The sequence below is a fragment of the Eretmochelys imbricata genome, chromosome 20, assembly GCF_965152235.1.
Source record: "Eretmochelys imbricata isolate rEreImb1 chromosome 20, rEreImb1.hap1, whole genome shotgun sequence".
NCBI classification, from domain to species: domain Eukaryota; kingdom Metazoa; phylum Chordata; order Testudines; family Cheloniidae; genus Eretmochelys; species Eretmochelys imbricata.
The window spans coordinates 5,713,964-5,730,043 of NC_135591.1; positions in this window are offsets into that span (position 1 = coordinate 5,713,964).

Sequence of the window (16,080 nt, forward strand, 5' to 3'; positions counted from 1 at the left end):
ACAGTTGTGGGGCTGTCAGGGCCAGCCGCAGACCCCCAGGGCAGCTCCCGCGGGGGGTCCCTCCCTCCCGTTGGGGATGTCTCTGGTTGGCTGTGGGAGGCCGTGAGGGGGCTGGGAATGTTTTGGGGGGCAGTTGGTGGGGTTGGGGCAGTTCAGAGGGGCAGTTGGTGAGGTTGGGAATGTCTCAGGGGGCAGTTAGTGGGGTTGGGAATGTCTCAGGGGGCAGTTGGTGGGTTTGGGATAGTTCAGGGGGCAATTAGTGGGGTTGGGAATGTCTCAGGGCAGTTGGTGGTGTTGGGGTAGTTCAGAGGGACAGTTGGTGGGGTTGGGGTAGTTCAGAGGGGCAGTTGGTGAGGTTGGGAATGTCTCAGGGGGCAGTTAGTGGGGTTGGGAATGTCTCAGGGGGCAGTTGGTGGGGTTGGGATAGTTCAGGGGCAATTAGTGGGGTTGGAAATGTCTCAGGGGACAGTTGGTGGGGTTGGGGTAGTTCAGAGGGACAGTTGGTGGGGTTGGGAATGTCTCGGGGCGGTTAGTGGGGTTGGGAATGTCTCAGGGGGCAGTTGGTGGGGTTGGGATAGTTCAGGGGCAATTAGTGGGGTTGGAAATGTCTCAGGGGACAGTTGGTGGGGTTGGGGTAGTTCAGAGGGACAGTTGGTGGGGTTGGGAATGTCTCGGGGCGGTTAGTGGGGTTGGGAATGTCTCAGGGGGCAGTTGGTGGGGTTGGGATAGTTCAGGGGCAATTAGTGGGGTTGGAAATGTCTCAGGGGACAGTTGGTGGGGTTGGGGTAGTTCAGAGGGACAGTTGGTGGGGTTGGGAATGTCTCAGGGGGCAGTTAGTGGGGTTGGGAATGTCTCAGGGGGCAGTTGGTGGGGTTGGGATAGTTCAGGGGCAATTAGTGGGGTTGGAAATGTCTCAGGGGACAGTTGGTGGGGTTGGGGTAGTTCAGAGGGACAGTTGGTGGGGTTGGGAATGTCTCGGGGCGGTTAGTGGGGTGTGAGGGGCAGCTGGCGGAGGCGAGAGCATGTCTGTGAGGGGCACTTTGTTCAGGGTGTTGGGCCCACTCGAAAGACCACAGCAGGATGATAATCAACATCTCCCTGACACTGCAAGGCAGCCACCTCTGGGGTCATGGCAGTTTATGGAGGCAGTGTGGTCCGGGCTGACCATGAGCAGCAAGGAACAGGTTTATTTCCAGCTGTACACCAGTGCTGTGTAACCAACCCGCAGCCCCGCGGGCTTTTGTCTACACAGGAAAGTTTTACCCCTTATCCCGGTGTTATCATACCGCTCTGGCACCACCTCCTCCTATGTGGACACTCTTATTCTGGTATGAATGGCCTTTTCGGTTTAACTTATGTCACTTGGGATAGGATTTAAGCTAAACCAAAGAAAGCCACACTTACATCAGGATAAGAGACAACTAGGCTATGGAGTTGGTGCCGGCATAGCCCCACGGTGTTGCCGCAGCCTGTCCAACAGAAGGGTTTTTTCTGTCACTGTAGGAACACCACGAAGTTACATCCATGGAAGCCCTCTTCCATCAATATAGCTGCGTCTACACTGGGGGTCATGACAGCATAGCTACATAGCTCAAGTGTCTGGTTTTTTCATGCCCCGGACCTAGGTAGCTATGCCGATACACATTTTGAGGATATATCTACACTAGAAATGCTACAGTAGCACAGCTGCAGGGCAGATGCCTACTACAGTGATGAAAGGGGTTCACCCCAGCTATTGGCACCCTGCCATAGGGTTTGAAGGGAGCCCAAATGGTCAACATCTTGGTTTTTGCAGCTCATCTGAAATACGGCTACTGCTGCAGCATAATTCCTTCCTCCCTTCAGCATGCTGGAGTCTGTACTGACTTGAGGGGAGAGCCACACCACTCCCTGCAGCGCCACACCCACAAGGGCAATACTGGGGTATCCCTGCAGACTTGGAAGAAAGAGCACCCCTTAGTGCGTCCTTAGTACCACTTACTGCAGTACCCTAGTACTGACCCGGGACACCTCTGCTTAGCCTATGATCTGTGGTAGGCTCATAATCCCGGCTAACAGAGAGACTGAAGGCCCTTTCACTCCCAGAGATGATTGGTCCCAACTCCTTAGACAGGCCTAAGGTCCCCAGACTGCCAGTGCAACACCTTTCTTTCACCCCACAAAATCCTCCAATTTATTGTTTGAAAAAAGGAAACAAAAATAATCTCTAAATTCCCATTTCTCTCTCTCAAACCAACTCTCTGCATTATTAATGCTGCTGGAAACATGAGCTGATGATTCCTCCACACACTCCTGTGGCATAGGTGAGTATTGTAGATGGGGAAACTGAGTCACAGAGCAGCATAGTGACTTGCTTGAGTCCGCACAGCAAGGTAGTTGCCAGGGCTGGGGTTAGAACCCAGGAGTCCACAAGTGAAGCAACCACCCCGAATCATGCCCCTTGTTCAAATTAGCCCCTATACCTAAATCCCCATACCTTTGCGAAGGTGATGGGAAAACCACAGGATCGTTGGTTCTCTGGTCCCCAGTTTCTGGTCGGGTCCCCGATTTATGGAAGCCTTTTGAGTCTTGCTAAGAGAAATCCCCATGTTGCAGCTTGTTCCTCCACTTCTCTGCCCAACCGACTCAGAACTTGGTATGCTCAAAGTTCTCTCTGTCTCTCTTAAAGGGGCCATCACTTTAAAAGACTGTAATCCATTCCTGGACTGTAGTTTTATCCAGTCTGGCTCCAGGAAAGATTGTGATACAATAGTGACAATGTGGCATATTGGTCAAAGTAGGGGACTGGGACATAGGGCTCCTTGGTTCTCTTCCTAATCCTGTTAGTAACTCCTTGTGTGCCCGTGGTCAACTCACTGCACAGCCCTGTAAAATGCCGGGGTTAATAATGCTGGCCTACCTGAGAGGGAAGTTAATAATCATCATAATAACTAATGATTATAATAAATACACTGGTTTAATTCACACACGTAAGGTGCTTTGAAATCCTCAGATGAAAGGAGTTAGGTACATGTAAACTATTAATAAAGGAATGTTGCTTTGTGTCCCAACCCCCATCGTCAGTAGGGAAAGTAAGAATATTATTCACTACGCAGATGATTGCCCATTGTGGCTGCATTAACCAGGGTACTTCACTGTATTTCACTTCAGGCAGGGTCAAAAGCTGGGGGTGAGGAAGGGGGGAAATTGCCCAGAAAAGGCATTTACAAAACAAGACCCATCCCAGTGAGATCTGACAGAAAATATTCATTAAATAACAAATTCCTAGGTCTGACTGAGTGCTGGTCATCAGTAGGTCTCAAAATGCTTTACAAAGGAAGTCAGTATCATTACCCTATTGTATATATAGGGAAACTGAGGCATGGAGCAGGGAAGTGACTTGCCCAAGGTCACCCAGCAGGCCAGGTGGCAGGGTTCAGGTCTCTTAAATCCCAGTCCAGTCCATTATCCACTAGGTCACACTGCCTAAGCACACTGCCGAGCTGCAGTGTTATTAAGACAATGGTTAGGGTACTGAAGTGGGTGTCAGGAGACCTGGGTTCTATTCCTGACTCTGTTCCATGGCCTTGAGTAAGTCACTTCCCTGCTTCATGCCTCAGTTTCCCTCCCAAATAATTGTTTGTGTTGTCTAGAGGGCAAACTCTTCAGGGCAGGAGCTGTCTCTCACTGTGTTCGTAAAGCACCTGGCACCATGATACCCTGCTGTTAGAAGATGAATAATAACAAGAAGCTCTGATCATGCTGCCTGACTGGGTTTGTCTCAGTGCATTCTGGAAGAATCTCCCATACTGCCTCTGCAAGACGTACATCCAGAGCAGGATCAGCAGCAGAGGGGGGCACCATGCCCAAGGATGCCCTACTCAATGGAGCAAAGTGTCACCAGAGGAAGCTTGCACAGCTCAATCACACCCTGAACGCTCCACAACTCAGACAAGATCATCGATGCTCCTTCCTATGGATATGGGAAATGATGGATAAAGCAGCCACCTGGAGCTAGAGTGGGGGAACAGGGAAACAGCATGGCCTTGCTGCATGGAAAGGATGGGAGGATGAATCCATTAAAGAGTGAGGTGCTCAGGTGAGTAATGGGGGCAGGGAAGCACCTGAGCTAGACATAATGACTGCACCCCCAGGTGCTTTTCAGCAGGGAGTAGGTGGTTGCATGTCTCTTCCCACCTCCAATGGCTGCAAGGGAGGCATATACAGGACTGCTCCTTGCTGTGGACAGGCAGCACAACCATGGCCTATTGGAATCAGGGGCAGCTTTGTGAGCCAGTTGCAGACCCATTGCAGGGATCTCTTGGGCAACAATGCCTCTGCTAGGCCCTGGGCTACTCACAGAATAAAGTGCCACTTGAATACAAACAACCTTTACAGCTGAAAAACCCTGGTAATAGAGTCTGATCCCAGCCCCACTGCAACTTCCTGAGTCCTTTGCATGGGATGTGTCTCTTAGGTTATGTCTACACTACGAAATTAGGTCGAATTTATAGAAGTCGTTTTTTTGGAAATCAGTTTTATATATTTGAGTGTGTGTCCCCCCACAAAAAATGCTCTAAGTGCATTAAGTGCATTCACTCGGCGGAGTGCTTCCACGGTACCGAGGCAAGCGTCGACTTCCGGAGTGCTGCACTGTGGGTAGCTATCCCACAGTTCCCGCAGTCTCCGCTGCCCATTGGAATTCTGGGTTGAGATCCTGATGGGGCTAAAACATTGTCGCGGGTGGTTCTGGTACATATCATCAGGCCCCCGTTCCCTCCCTCCCTCCGTGAAAGCAGCAGCAGACAATCATTTCGCGCCTTTTTTCTTCAGTTACCTGTGCAGACGCCATACCACGGCAAGCATGGAGCCCGCTCAGGTAACCGTCACCGTATGTTTCCTGGGTGCTGGCAGACGTGGTACTGCATTGCTACACAGTAGCAGCAACCCATTGCCTTGTGGCAGCAGATGGTACAATAGGACTGGTAGCCGTCATTATCATGTCCGAGGTGCTCCTGGCCACATTGGTCAGGAGCGCCTGGGCAGACATGGGTACAGGGACTACATTAGAAGTGACTTGACCAGGTCATTCTCTTTAGTCCTGCAATCAGTCCTATTGAACCTTCTTATGGTGAGCAGCCAGGCGATACGGATTGCTAGCAGTCCTATTGTACCATCTTCTGCCAGGCAGGCAAGAGATGAGGATGGCTAGCAGTCCTATTGTACCATCTTCTGCCGAGCAGCCATGAGATGTGCATGGCTTGCAGTCCTTCTGCACCGTCTGCTGCCAGCCAAAGATGTAAAATATAGATGGAGTGGATCAAAACAAGAAATAGACCAGATTTGTTTTGTACTCATTTGCTTCCCCCCCTCCCCCGTCTAGGGAACTCATTCCTCTAGGTCACACTGCAGTCACTCTCAGAGAAGGTGCAGCGAGGTAAATCTAGCCATGTATCAATCAGAGGCCAGACCAACCTGCTTGTTCCAATAAGAACAATTACTTAGGTGCACCATTTCTAATTGGAACCCTCTGTGAAGTCCTGCCTGAAATACTCATTGATGTAAAGCCACCCCCTTTGTTGATTTTAATTCCCTGTAAGCCAACCCTGTAAGCCATGTCGTCAGTCGCCCCTCCCTCCGTCAGAGCAACGGCAGACAATCGTTCCGCGCCTTTTTTCTGTGCGGACGCCATACCAAGGCAAGCATGGAGGCCGCTCTGCTCACTTTGGCAATTAGGAGCACATTAAACACCACATGCATTATCCAGCAGTATATGCAGCACCAGAACCTGGCAGAGCGATACCGGGCGAGGAGGCGACGTCAGCGCGGTCACGTGAGTGATCAGGACATGGACACAGATTTCTCTGAAAGCATGGGCCCTGCCAATGCATGCATCATGGTGCTAATGGGGCAGGTTCATGCTATGGAATGCCGATTCTGGGCTCGGGAAACAAGCACAGACTAGCGGGACCGCATAGTGTTGCAGGTCTGGGACGATTCCCAGTGGCTGCGAAACTGTTGCATGCGTAAGGGCACTTTCATGGAACTTTGTGACTTGCTTTCCCCTGCCCTGAAGTGCTTGAATACCAAGATGAGATCAGCCCTCACAGTTGAGAAGTGAGTGGCGATAGCCCTGTGGAAGTTTGCAACGCCAGACAGCTACCGGTCAGTTGGGAATCAATTTGGAGTGGGCAAATCTACTGTGGGGGCTGCTGGGATGCAAATAGCCCACGCAATCAAAGATCTGCTGATATCAAGGGTAGTGACCCTGGGAAATGTGCAGGTCATAGTGGATGGCTTTGCTGCAATGGGATTCCCTAACTGTGGTGGGGCCATAGACGGAACCCATATCCCTATCTTGGCACCAGAGCACCAAGCAGTCGAGTACATAAACCGCAAGGGGTACTTTTCAATAGTGCTGCAAGCTCTGGTGGATCACAAGGGACGTTTCACCAACATCAGCGTGGGATGGCCGGGAAAGGTACATGACGCTTGCATCTTCAGGAACTCTGGTCTGTTTCAAAAGCTGCAGGAAGGGACTTTATTCCCAGACCAGAAAATAACTGTTGGGGATGTTGAAATGCCTATAGTTATCCTTGGGGACCCAGCCCACCCCTTAATGCCATGGCTCATGAAGCTGTACACAGGCAGCCTGGACAGTAGTCAGAAGCTGTTCAACTACCGGCTGAGCAAGTGCAGAATGGTGGTAGAATGTGCATTTGGACGTTTAAAGGTGCGCTGGCGCAGTTTACTGACTCGCTTAGACCTCAGCGAAACCAATATTCCCACCGTTATTACTGCTTGCTGTGCGCTCCACAATATCTGTGAGAGTAAGGGGGAGACGTTTATGGCGGGGTGGGACGTTGAGGCAAATCACCTGGCTGCTGGTTACGCACAGCCAGACACCAGGGCGGTTAGAAGAGCACAGGAGGGCGCGGTACGCATCAGAGAAGCTTTGAAAACCAGTTTCATGACTGGCCAGGCTACGGTGTGAAAGTTCTGTTTGTTTCTCCTTGATGAAACCCCCCGCCCCTTGGTTCACTCTACTTCCCTGTAAGCTAACCACCCTCCCCTCCTCCCGTTGATCACCGCTTGCAGAGGCAATAAAGTCATTGTTGCTTCACATTTATGCATTCTTTATTCATTCATCACACAAATAGGGGGATGACTACCAAGGTAGCCCAGGAGGGGTGGTGGAGGAGGGAAGGAAAATGCCACACAGCACTTTAAAAGTTTACAACTTTAAAATTTATTGAATGCCAGGCTTCTGTTTTTTGGGCAATCCTCTCTGGTGGAGTGGCTGGTTGGCCGGAGGCCCCCCCCACCGCGTTCTTGGGCGTCTGGGTGGGGAGGCTATGGAACTTGGGGAGGAGGGCGGTTAGTTACACAGGGGCTGTAGTGGCAGTTTGTGCTCCAGCTGCCTTTGCTGCAGCTCAACCATACACTGGAGCATACTGGTTTGATCCTCCAGCAGCCTCAGCATTGAATCCTGCCTCCTCTCATCACGCTGTCGCCACATTTGAGCTTCAGCCCTGTCTTCAGCCCGCCACTTACTCTCTTCAGCCCACCACTTACTCTCTTCAGCCTGCCACCTCTCCTCCCGGTCATTTTGTGCTTTCCTGCACTCTGACGTTATTTGCCTCCACGCATTCGTCTGTGCTCTGTCAGTGTGGGAGGACAGCATGAGCTCAGAGAACATTTCATCACGAGTGCGTTTTTTTTTCTTTCTAATCTTCACTAGCCTCTGGGAAGGAGAAGATCCTGTGATCATTGAAACACATGCAGCTGGTGGAGAAAAAAAAAGGGACAGCGGTATTTAAAAAGACACATTTTATAAAACAGTGGCTACACTCTTTCAGGGTAAACCTTGCTGTTAACATTACATACATAGCACATGTGCTTTCGTTACAAGGTCACATTTTGCCTCCCCCCACCGCGTGGCTACCCCCTGAACCCTTCCCCCTCCCCGTGGCTAACAGCGGGGAACATTTCTGTTCAGCCACAGGCAAACAGCCCAGCAGGAACGGGCACCTCTGAGTGTCCCCTGAAGAAAAGCACCCTATTTCAACCAGGTGACCATGAATGATATCACTCTCCTGAGGATAACACAGAGAGATAAAGAACGGATGTTGTTTGAACGCCAGCAAACATACACTGCAATGCTTTGTTGTACAATGATTCCCAAGTACGTGTTACTGGCCTGGAGTGGTAAAGTGTCCTACCATGGAGGACGCAATAAGGCTGCCCTCCCCAGAAACCTTTTGCAAAGGCTTTGGGAGTACATCCAGGAGAGCCGCGAATGCCAGGGCAAATTAATCCTTTCACATGCTTGCTTTTAAACCATGTATAGTATTTTAAAAGGTACACTCACTGGAGGTCCCTTCTCCGCCTGCTGGGTCCAGGAGGCAGCCTTGGGTGGGTTTGGGGGGTACTGGCTCCAGGTCCAGGGTGAGAAACAGTTCCTGGCTATCAGGAAAACCGGTTTCTCCGCTTGCTTGCTGTGAGCTAGCTACAACCTCATCATCATCATCTTCTTCTTCGTCCCCAAAACCTGCTTCCGTGTTGCCTCCATCTCCATTAAAGGAGTCAAACAACACGGCTGGGGTAGTGGTGGCTGAACCCCCTAAAATGGCATGCAGCTCATCATAGAAGCGGCATGTTTGGGGCTCTGACCCGGAGCGGCTGTTTGCCTCTCTGGTTTTCTGGTAGGCTTGCCTCAGCTCCTTAAGTTTCACGCGGCACTGCTTCGGGTCCCTGTTATGGCCTCTGTCCTTCATGCCCTGGGAAATTTTGACAAAGGTTTTGGCATTTCGAAAACTGGAATGCAGTTCTGATAGCACGGATTCCTCTCCCCATACAGCGATCAGATCCCGTACCTCCCGTTCGGTCCATGCTGGAGCTCTTTTGCGTTCTGGGACTCCATCATGGTCACCTCTGCTGATGAGCTCTGCATGGTCACCTGCAGCTTGCCACGCTGGCCAAACAGGAAATGAGATTCAAAAGTTCGCGGTTCTTTTCCTGTCTACTTGGCCAGTGCATCTGAGTTGAGAGTGCTGTCCAGAGCGGTCACAATGGAGCACTCTGGGATAGCTCCCGGAGGCCAATACCGTCAAATTGTGTCCACAGTACCCCAAATTTGACCTGGCAAGACCAATTTAAGCACTAATCCACTTGTCAGGGTGGAGTAAGGAAATCGATTTTAAGAGCCCTTTCAGTTGAAATGAAGGGCTTCATCGTGTGGAAGGGTGCAGGTTTACATCGATTTAACGCTGCTAAATTCGACCTAAAGTCCTAGTGTAGAGCAGGGCTTACATCACTGCTTTGGCTATGGGGCCCTGATTCTCACACCTTTGTGTCACCATTCACCCCCGTTTCACCATGTGTCACCATTCACCCCCTGTGTAGGGGGTGTCAACCGCGGTGGTTCTGATCTGTGATGATTTCATACCGACTTTAGGTGTGTACAAGGAGAATCACACCTGGAGCTTCTTGCAACCAAACCCCAGAACCCCAGAGCTGATGACCCTAGTCTAGGGCCCTGCTCCTTTAGCTCCAAGACCACAGACCTCAGCCACTTGAGCTAACACAGACATCCTCTAATGGTGAGCAGTAATAGGTCCGTTACCTCCTCTGTGTTCCAGCCAGTAGCGGATGACAGCATATATGTCCTGCCCAGCCACTGCTAGAGAATGCTATTGGCATATGGAGTTCAGAAGATTCAGATCAAAGTTGGGCATGAATCTGTAAAGCTGACAGCTACTCTGAATTTGATCTATCTGCATACATAGCTCTCTCTCCATAATATCTTTCTTTATTGATACATATCTATCTATTGATACATATCTTTCTTTCTTTCTTTCTTACTGATCACATCAGGTGTATATATGTGTATGATATACTAATATCTTTTACAAACCAGCTGCTACAAACCCATGATTCATCAACTCTCAGTCACTGACCTGCCGCCTTGTCTGGAAGGAATTTGATTCTATTGCTTGGAATGTTTGTCTTCGTGTTCCCCATTCTCCCCTCCTGTTTAACATTTGCGGATCTCTCCTCCCCTGTCCACACTGGAGGGCTCTGCTGTGTACTCTGCACATGAGATGAGGCAAGGTTGTGGAAGGGAGAACCACAGGGCAGATCCAAACCCTTTAGTGCAGAGTCAAGAGAATCCATGGACCTACAGGAGGGCTAATGGCTCCTTCCTTTAATCTGCTGCCCCGATCCATCGTGTGAAGCTGCTGTGGACTCACCAGCTCCATCGCTTACCCAGAGACATAGCTGATGCCTTTACAATGGCCTAGCAAGTCCCTAGTGAGCTGGTTCTTGCTAGAAGGGTGGTAACACAGTTTCCCTGGCTGGTGTGAAATGGTCCTTAACATTATTCATGTGGCTACTACTCTGCCAAAGGGCTCTGGGATTTCTGTGAGATGGCACTGGCAGGGTTTTCAACATGTGAGTTGCAGGGAGGTGCACACCAGTTTGTTATTGTAGGGTTGTTCCTGAGTGAGGGACTATGCATACTGGTTTATTATTGTAGGGTCACTCCTGAGTGTGGGGCTATGTAGGCTAGTATTGTGGGGTTTCTCCTGAGTGCTGGGTTAAACACACTAGTTTGTTATCGCAGGGTTGCTCCTGAGTGCTGGAGTGACTGTGCGAACTCCTTTGTTTGTGCAGGGTTGCTTATGAAGGCTAATTTGCACATGCTGGTTTGTTATCAGAGGCGCCCTCGCCCCCTCCCTGAAGGCTGGGGCTCCCCACACTGGATTGTTACTGGAGGGTTGCTCATAGGCCCTGACCAATCAAAGCAGAGCTCAGCAAGATGGCAAATAAACAGAGCGGGCTATAAACCCAGTTTTATCAATGGAGTGGGGAGAGACAAGGTGGGTGAGGTCATATCTTTTATTGGACCGACTTCTGTTGGGAAAGAGACATGCTTCCGAGCTCCACAGAGCTCCTCTTGTCTCTTTCTCCAACAGAAGCTGCTCCAAATAACGCGATGACCTCACCCACCTTGTCTCTCTCATAGCCTGGGGCCAGCATGGCTGCACCAACGCAGCAAACAAAATTTTTGGGTGTTCTCAAGGAGTAAAACAGAACGGCCACATGATGGCGCTGCAACCTCAGTAACAGGAAAGAGGGCTTCCCTGTTAACCCCCCCCAGTTGAAATGCAGCCTGGTGCAGAGTCATAGCACAAAGCCTGAGTGAGTTTTCAGTGCTGCATAGGCCTCCTGCTGGCCCCTGCTCCCGGGTGACTCACCCCCTGGTATCTCCTTTCACCCAGACCAGACAGGGTATTTCTAGCATCCACAGCTACAGGGCCAGCATGGACCAGGCTAGGAACCTCTCCCCAAATACCTGCATACCCACGCATGGACTCCACCCTTTTCCAGCCAGGGGCCTATAGTCCTACCTTGTGGGATGTAAGAAACTCCCATTGACTTTAATGCCCCCAGGACCTGCAGCCAGGTTCAGCCTGGTACTATGGCTGCAAAAAGGGGCCTTAGGGCGGGTATAATGCTCCCCTGGGGAGTGGCACAGAGATCCCCTACACCATGCCCAGAGCTGGTGAATAGAGCTGCGGACTGCCTCTGCAGCGGCCCTGGTGGGAAGGGGCCCCGAGGAGTTTGGGCCGGTGCAGATGTGTGCCCCAGCCATTCTGAGCGCCCACAAGGGGCCACTGTGGTGCTCAGGGCTGCACCAGCCTGAGCTGGGGTGCTGCACCAGCCTCCACAGCCCCTGGATAGGAGGAAGGCAAGATGCATCCCCTCTGCCCCTGCCCTGGTGCGGAGTCTGCCCCCTGAAGCGTGAGCTGCGCGACGCCATCACCTTTGCATGGCACCGTGTTTTCCAGGGATGCTGAGTGATCCCAGCTCCCACGTGGACATGGATTCATGCCAAAGCAGAGTCCAGAGTGTGAATTGGAGTGTGAACAGATCGAGTGCTGGGCTCATCCCTAGATTGCCTGACATGGATATGTCAGCAGACTGTGGGGCAGAGCATGCCTCGCCTGACCCAAAAGGAAGCAATGAGCCACTTTTGGTCAGTTTCCTAACTTCCCGTCCCTGCTTGCCCATTTCACACAGAATGTGGATGAAAGGGGTTAGCCCAGGGGTTCTTAAATTGGGGGTTGGGAAACCTCAGGGGGTCGTGAGGTTATTACATGGGGGGTCACGAGCTGCCAGCCTCCACCCCAAACCCCGCTTTGCCTCCAGCATTTATAATGGTGTTAAATATATTTAAAAATGTTTTTAATTTATAAGGGGGGTTGCACTCAGCGACTTGCTATGTGAAAGAGGTCACCTGTACACAAGTTTGAGAACCACTGGGTTAGCTGGACTGGGTTCTTCTAGGACCAAATTCTACTGTAAGATCCCCCCCCCCCCCATCAGTGCAAAGCTTGTGTGGCAAGCTGAGATCCTGCCTGCAGCTCCACAAGGGAAATGTGTGCATTCAATGATTTGTTTTGATATAGTCACTCCTGAGTTCTGGGCTGTGCAGCCTGGTTTGTTATTGTAGGGTTGCTTGTGAGGACCGGGCAGTACACACGGGTTTGTTATTGTAGGATTGCTTGTGAGTGCTTGGCTGCACATGCCGATTTGTTATGGTAGGGTTGTTCTTGCATGCTGGCCTGTGCATGCTGGTTTTACCATCCTCTGCCTGGGGACAGACCCCAGCGGAGGTGAGACAGAGCCCAGAGTGTTTGCTGCAGGAGCGGGGAACGCTTCCTGGGTTGGGTGCAGAGAAGCGAAACCTAATATGGGTGTATTATAGACAACATACCCCCATATCTCAATGTCTGTACTTTGACCGGTTAAACTTTTACCCCCAATCGGGGAGATTGCAGATTATGTATTCCTTACGCCACCCGTTCCTAAACCTAATTTCACACCCCTTGATAATCTGTACCTTATTCCCTGATAACCAGAAACTTCTATGCTTAAACTCTGTACCGTTTCCTTTTTACTTCAACATTATCTTAATAAAACTATTAAATTTGTTTCTCTGCAAAGCTAGCTTTGTTGGGATGCTAGCTCTGTCCCTGGCACTCACTCCACGCTGCAGCTGCCTCCTCTGCTTGATTAGTGCACAACACGGAGCCATGCAGCGGGGAGAGCTTAACTTGAACTCTGCCTCTCCAGGGGCTGGAGCCCAGGGACCCCAGTGGGCCGGCAGAGACATTTGCACAATAAACACGCGTGGACCCCACACCCGCTGGGAGTCCTGTCATTCCTGGCAGCTGGGTAGACATTCCTGCTTGGCTGAATGTGAGCTGTTGAAACAATGAGGAGAAAGGACCAAAAACAACTGACCCCAGCCCAGCCCTGAAATTCCAGAGGAATCAAAATACCCAGACGCTTCCCTATGAGAACAACATGCAGGCTCTGGCTAGGGAGGCCTGTGGGAGGATAGAAGCTAGCTTCTTCACTGTAGCATCATGGCCTCGGGTCGGGTGATCCTTCTGCAGTCACCAGTCAGTGTGGAGGGGAATGTGGGGGTCAGGGAAAAGGTGTGGACACAGACACTTGCCCTGCTGCTGGTGATGTGGGGATAAATGGAGGATTTGGAGCCTCTCCCAGTCCACTTGTGCCAGGTGCCCTGGATTCTCCTTAGCGCGTGACAGGGCAGTGGAAAGACAATGAGGAGGGGAGAGGCAATTCTGTCGTGTAGCTGCACCCCGGGGCTGGAGGAAGGCCCCTCTGGTTTCTCTGCCAGGCTGGAACAGCACACCAAGGTAGCCGGCGATGTGGAGTGTTCCCAGCTGCGGCCTGGAAAGCCCCAGGCTTCCCTCTGTGCCGGGCCAGGAGGGAGGAAGGGCCCTGGGCTCCAGGCTCGGGGGCTGTGATGAGCCTGGACTCCAGCTCATCACAGCCCCCAAGCCTGGAGCCCAGGGCCCTTCTCGTGGGCGTGGCTCGTTTTGATCTCTGCCATGCTGGTGTGTCCGCACTGGGCGTGGGACCCTGTTGAAGGATTATGGGGGGCCAGACTACCCCAGCGTGGCTCTCAGTGTGGCTGGATCGCACATAGAGGTGTCCAAGCGGGATAGATTTTGAAGGAGAGAGAAGGGATGGTGGGTGTTGTGTGACCAGACCGTGGGAGGAAGGCTCAGCCCCTAGAAGCCTAGGGGTGCAGTGATCAAAGGCACCGAGGAGGTGTGAATGCCCAGCTCCCCTTGCTACCTTAATCTCCTCCCAGGTTCCTCATCTTTCCCTGGGATGGTCTAGACCAGTGAAATTCGCAACTGCACGGGTGCAAAACCATTACATTGGTGTAGAGACATGACACAACGGGGCTGTCTGGGTGCACTTCACAATGGGGTGAGCTGTCCTGGTGCAAAGCACCATCTCGTACTTCTCCACTGGGGCAAAAGGCTGACACTGATGCACCCCCAACCCCTCTAGGCAGGATCTCCCTCTGCTGTAGGTTATCACTACAGGCTGAGCAGGATGATAATCCTAGGGGATTCTCCTGCCTGCAGGCAAGGTTATTAGGAGCTCTACCCTGCCTAGAGGCTGTTCTCAGCATGCAGGGCTGGCAGGTGAAATGAGCAGCAGTGGGAGGCCATCAAGAAGAGAGATTAGAGCTAGTTCCTGTAATTGCTCCCAGAGCCTGGCATTGTGTTGGTATCATGCTCATTAAGAGTGGGACTTTCCAGCCTTGGGGAGGGGCTGCGGCCTGCTCTGACAATCCCTAGAATGCCTGACAGCCCCATTCCCGTCTGGAGCAGAAATTCCAGGGCTGCAGGAGATTCTGCCCGGACAGAGCCTGTATGGGGCGTCCCGTCCCCCCACTCCTCTGATGGGGCCACTCCAGCCACGCAGCAAAGGCTCACCCCTCCAGCAAGAACACACTGCCTGCCTGGCTGTGATGGGGCACTGCTCGCCTCCTGGAACACAGACCGGCCTGGCAAGGGGGCAAAGGGTTCCCCTGGAATCCGGTGCCACTAGAGACACCCCCCGGCCAATATACAGTCCTCCCATGGGCACAACAGACCTCAACCAAAGCTAAATGAGTACAGGGCCCTGAACAGATAGATAAATACCCAGTAACATCTATCTATCTATCTATCTATCTATCTATCTATCTAGTCACGTGCAACCAAATTTTCCAAAGTAACCCCTAACTCTGGATGCCTCGTTTTGGGGCACCCAGTTTGAGACCCCTAGGATATCCAGGCAACAGCTGAAGTTTGTTGGGAATCGGGGGCCCTCTGCACCCTGGAAGTTTCAATCCATCCGTGAGCCTTGTTCCCACCCGCCAGGGCTCCGGTTCAATCTCTTCAGGCTTTGCTGGCTGAGCTGTCATTAACACGGTGGTGGGGGGTACGCGCAGAGGGGCCTGTGAAAGCCCCTGCCACGCTTGCAACTCGGAGAGGCCATGCCACCACGCAGCCGCATTGCTGTGGGGGAGGTCACGCCACCAGAGTGCGTCTCAGTGAGCTGCGGATATGAGAGAGGAAGTTGTTTAAAGTTTAACTGCGGATTATTCTCCTGAACGCGTGCTAGCAGGGGAACGAATGTTTGGGGTGGGAGCTTGTGCCAGCTTTCGCTTTCTGGGCAGTGCCACCAGAACTGAGTTGCTGTGGGGAAGCTCCTGCACTGGAGTCCCACCTGGGCACTGCTGTGGGGAAGCTCCCAACGCTGGGGGTCCTTGCAGCCCACAGTCTGCACTAGACAAGCCCAGAGGAGGTTGCGCAGGGCTCCCTGGCTGGGGTGAATGCATTTCTCCACTTGTCTTCCTCTTATTTCTGTGTGGGGTGTCTGACCCTCATGTCAAGGGCCCAGGCTAACTGCATCAAAGGGTTTAGTGTCTGGAGATAAGGTGGTAACACAAGGGGCTTTTGTTTGTATGTTTTCCCCAAGGCAACGGAGTCACTGATCAAGGTCATCTCAGCAGTGACTCACCCTTGTGCCGTCACACACACAAACACACGCAAACACACACTCACCTGCACCGCTCCTGAGCTCTCCCCTGCCAAGCCAGTTGCATGGTCTCTGGGTTTGCACGGGTGCGCCTCTCCTTTCACAGTCTGCGTTTGGGGAGAGTCTGCCAGGGCTCTGCATATCCTGCTGTAGCTAGGCACCCCGTTCGGGGCAGGC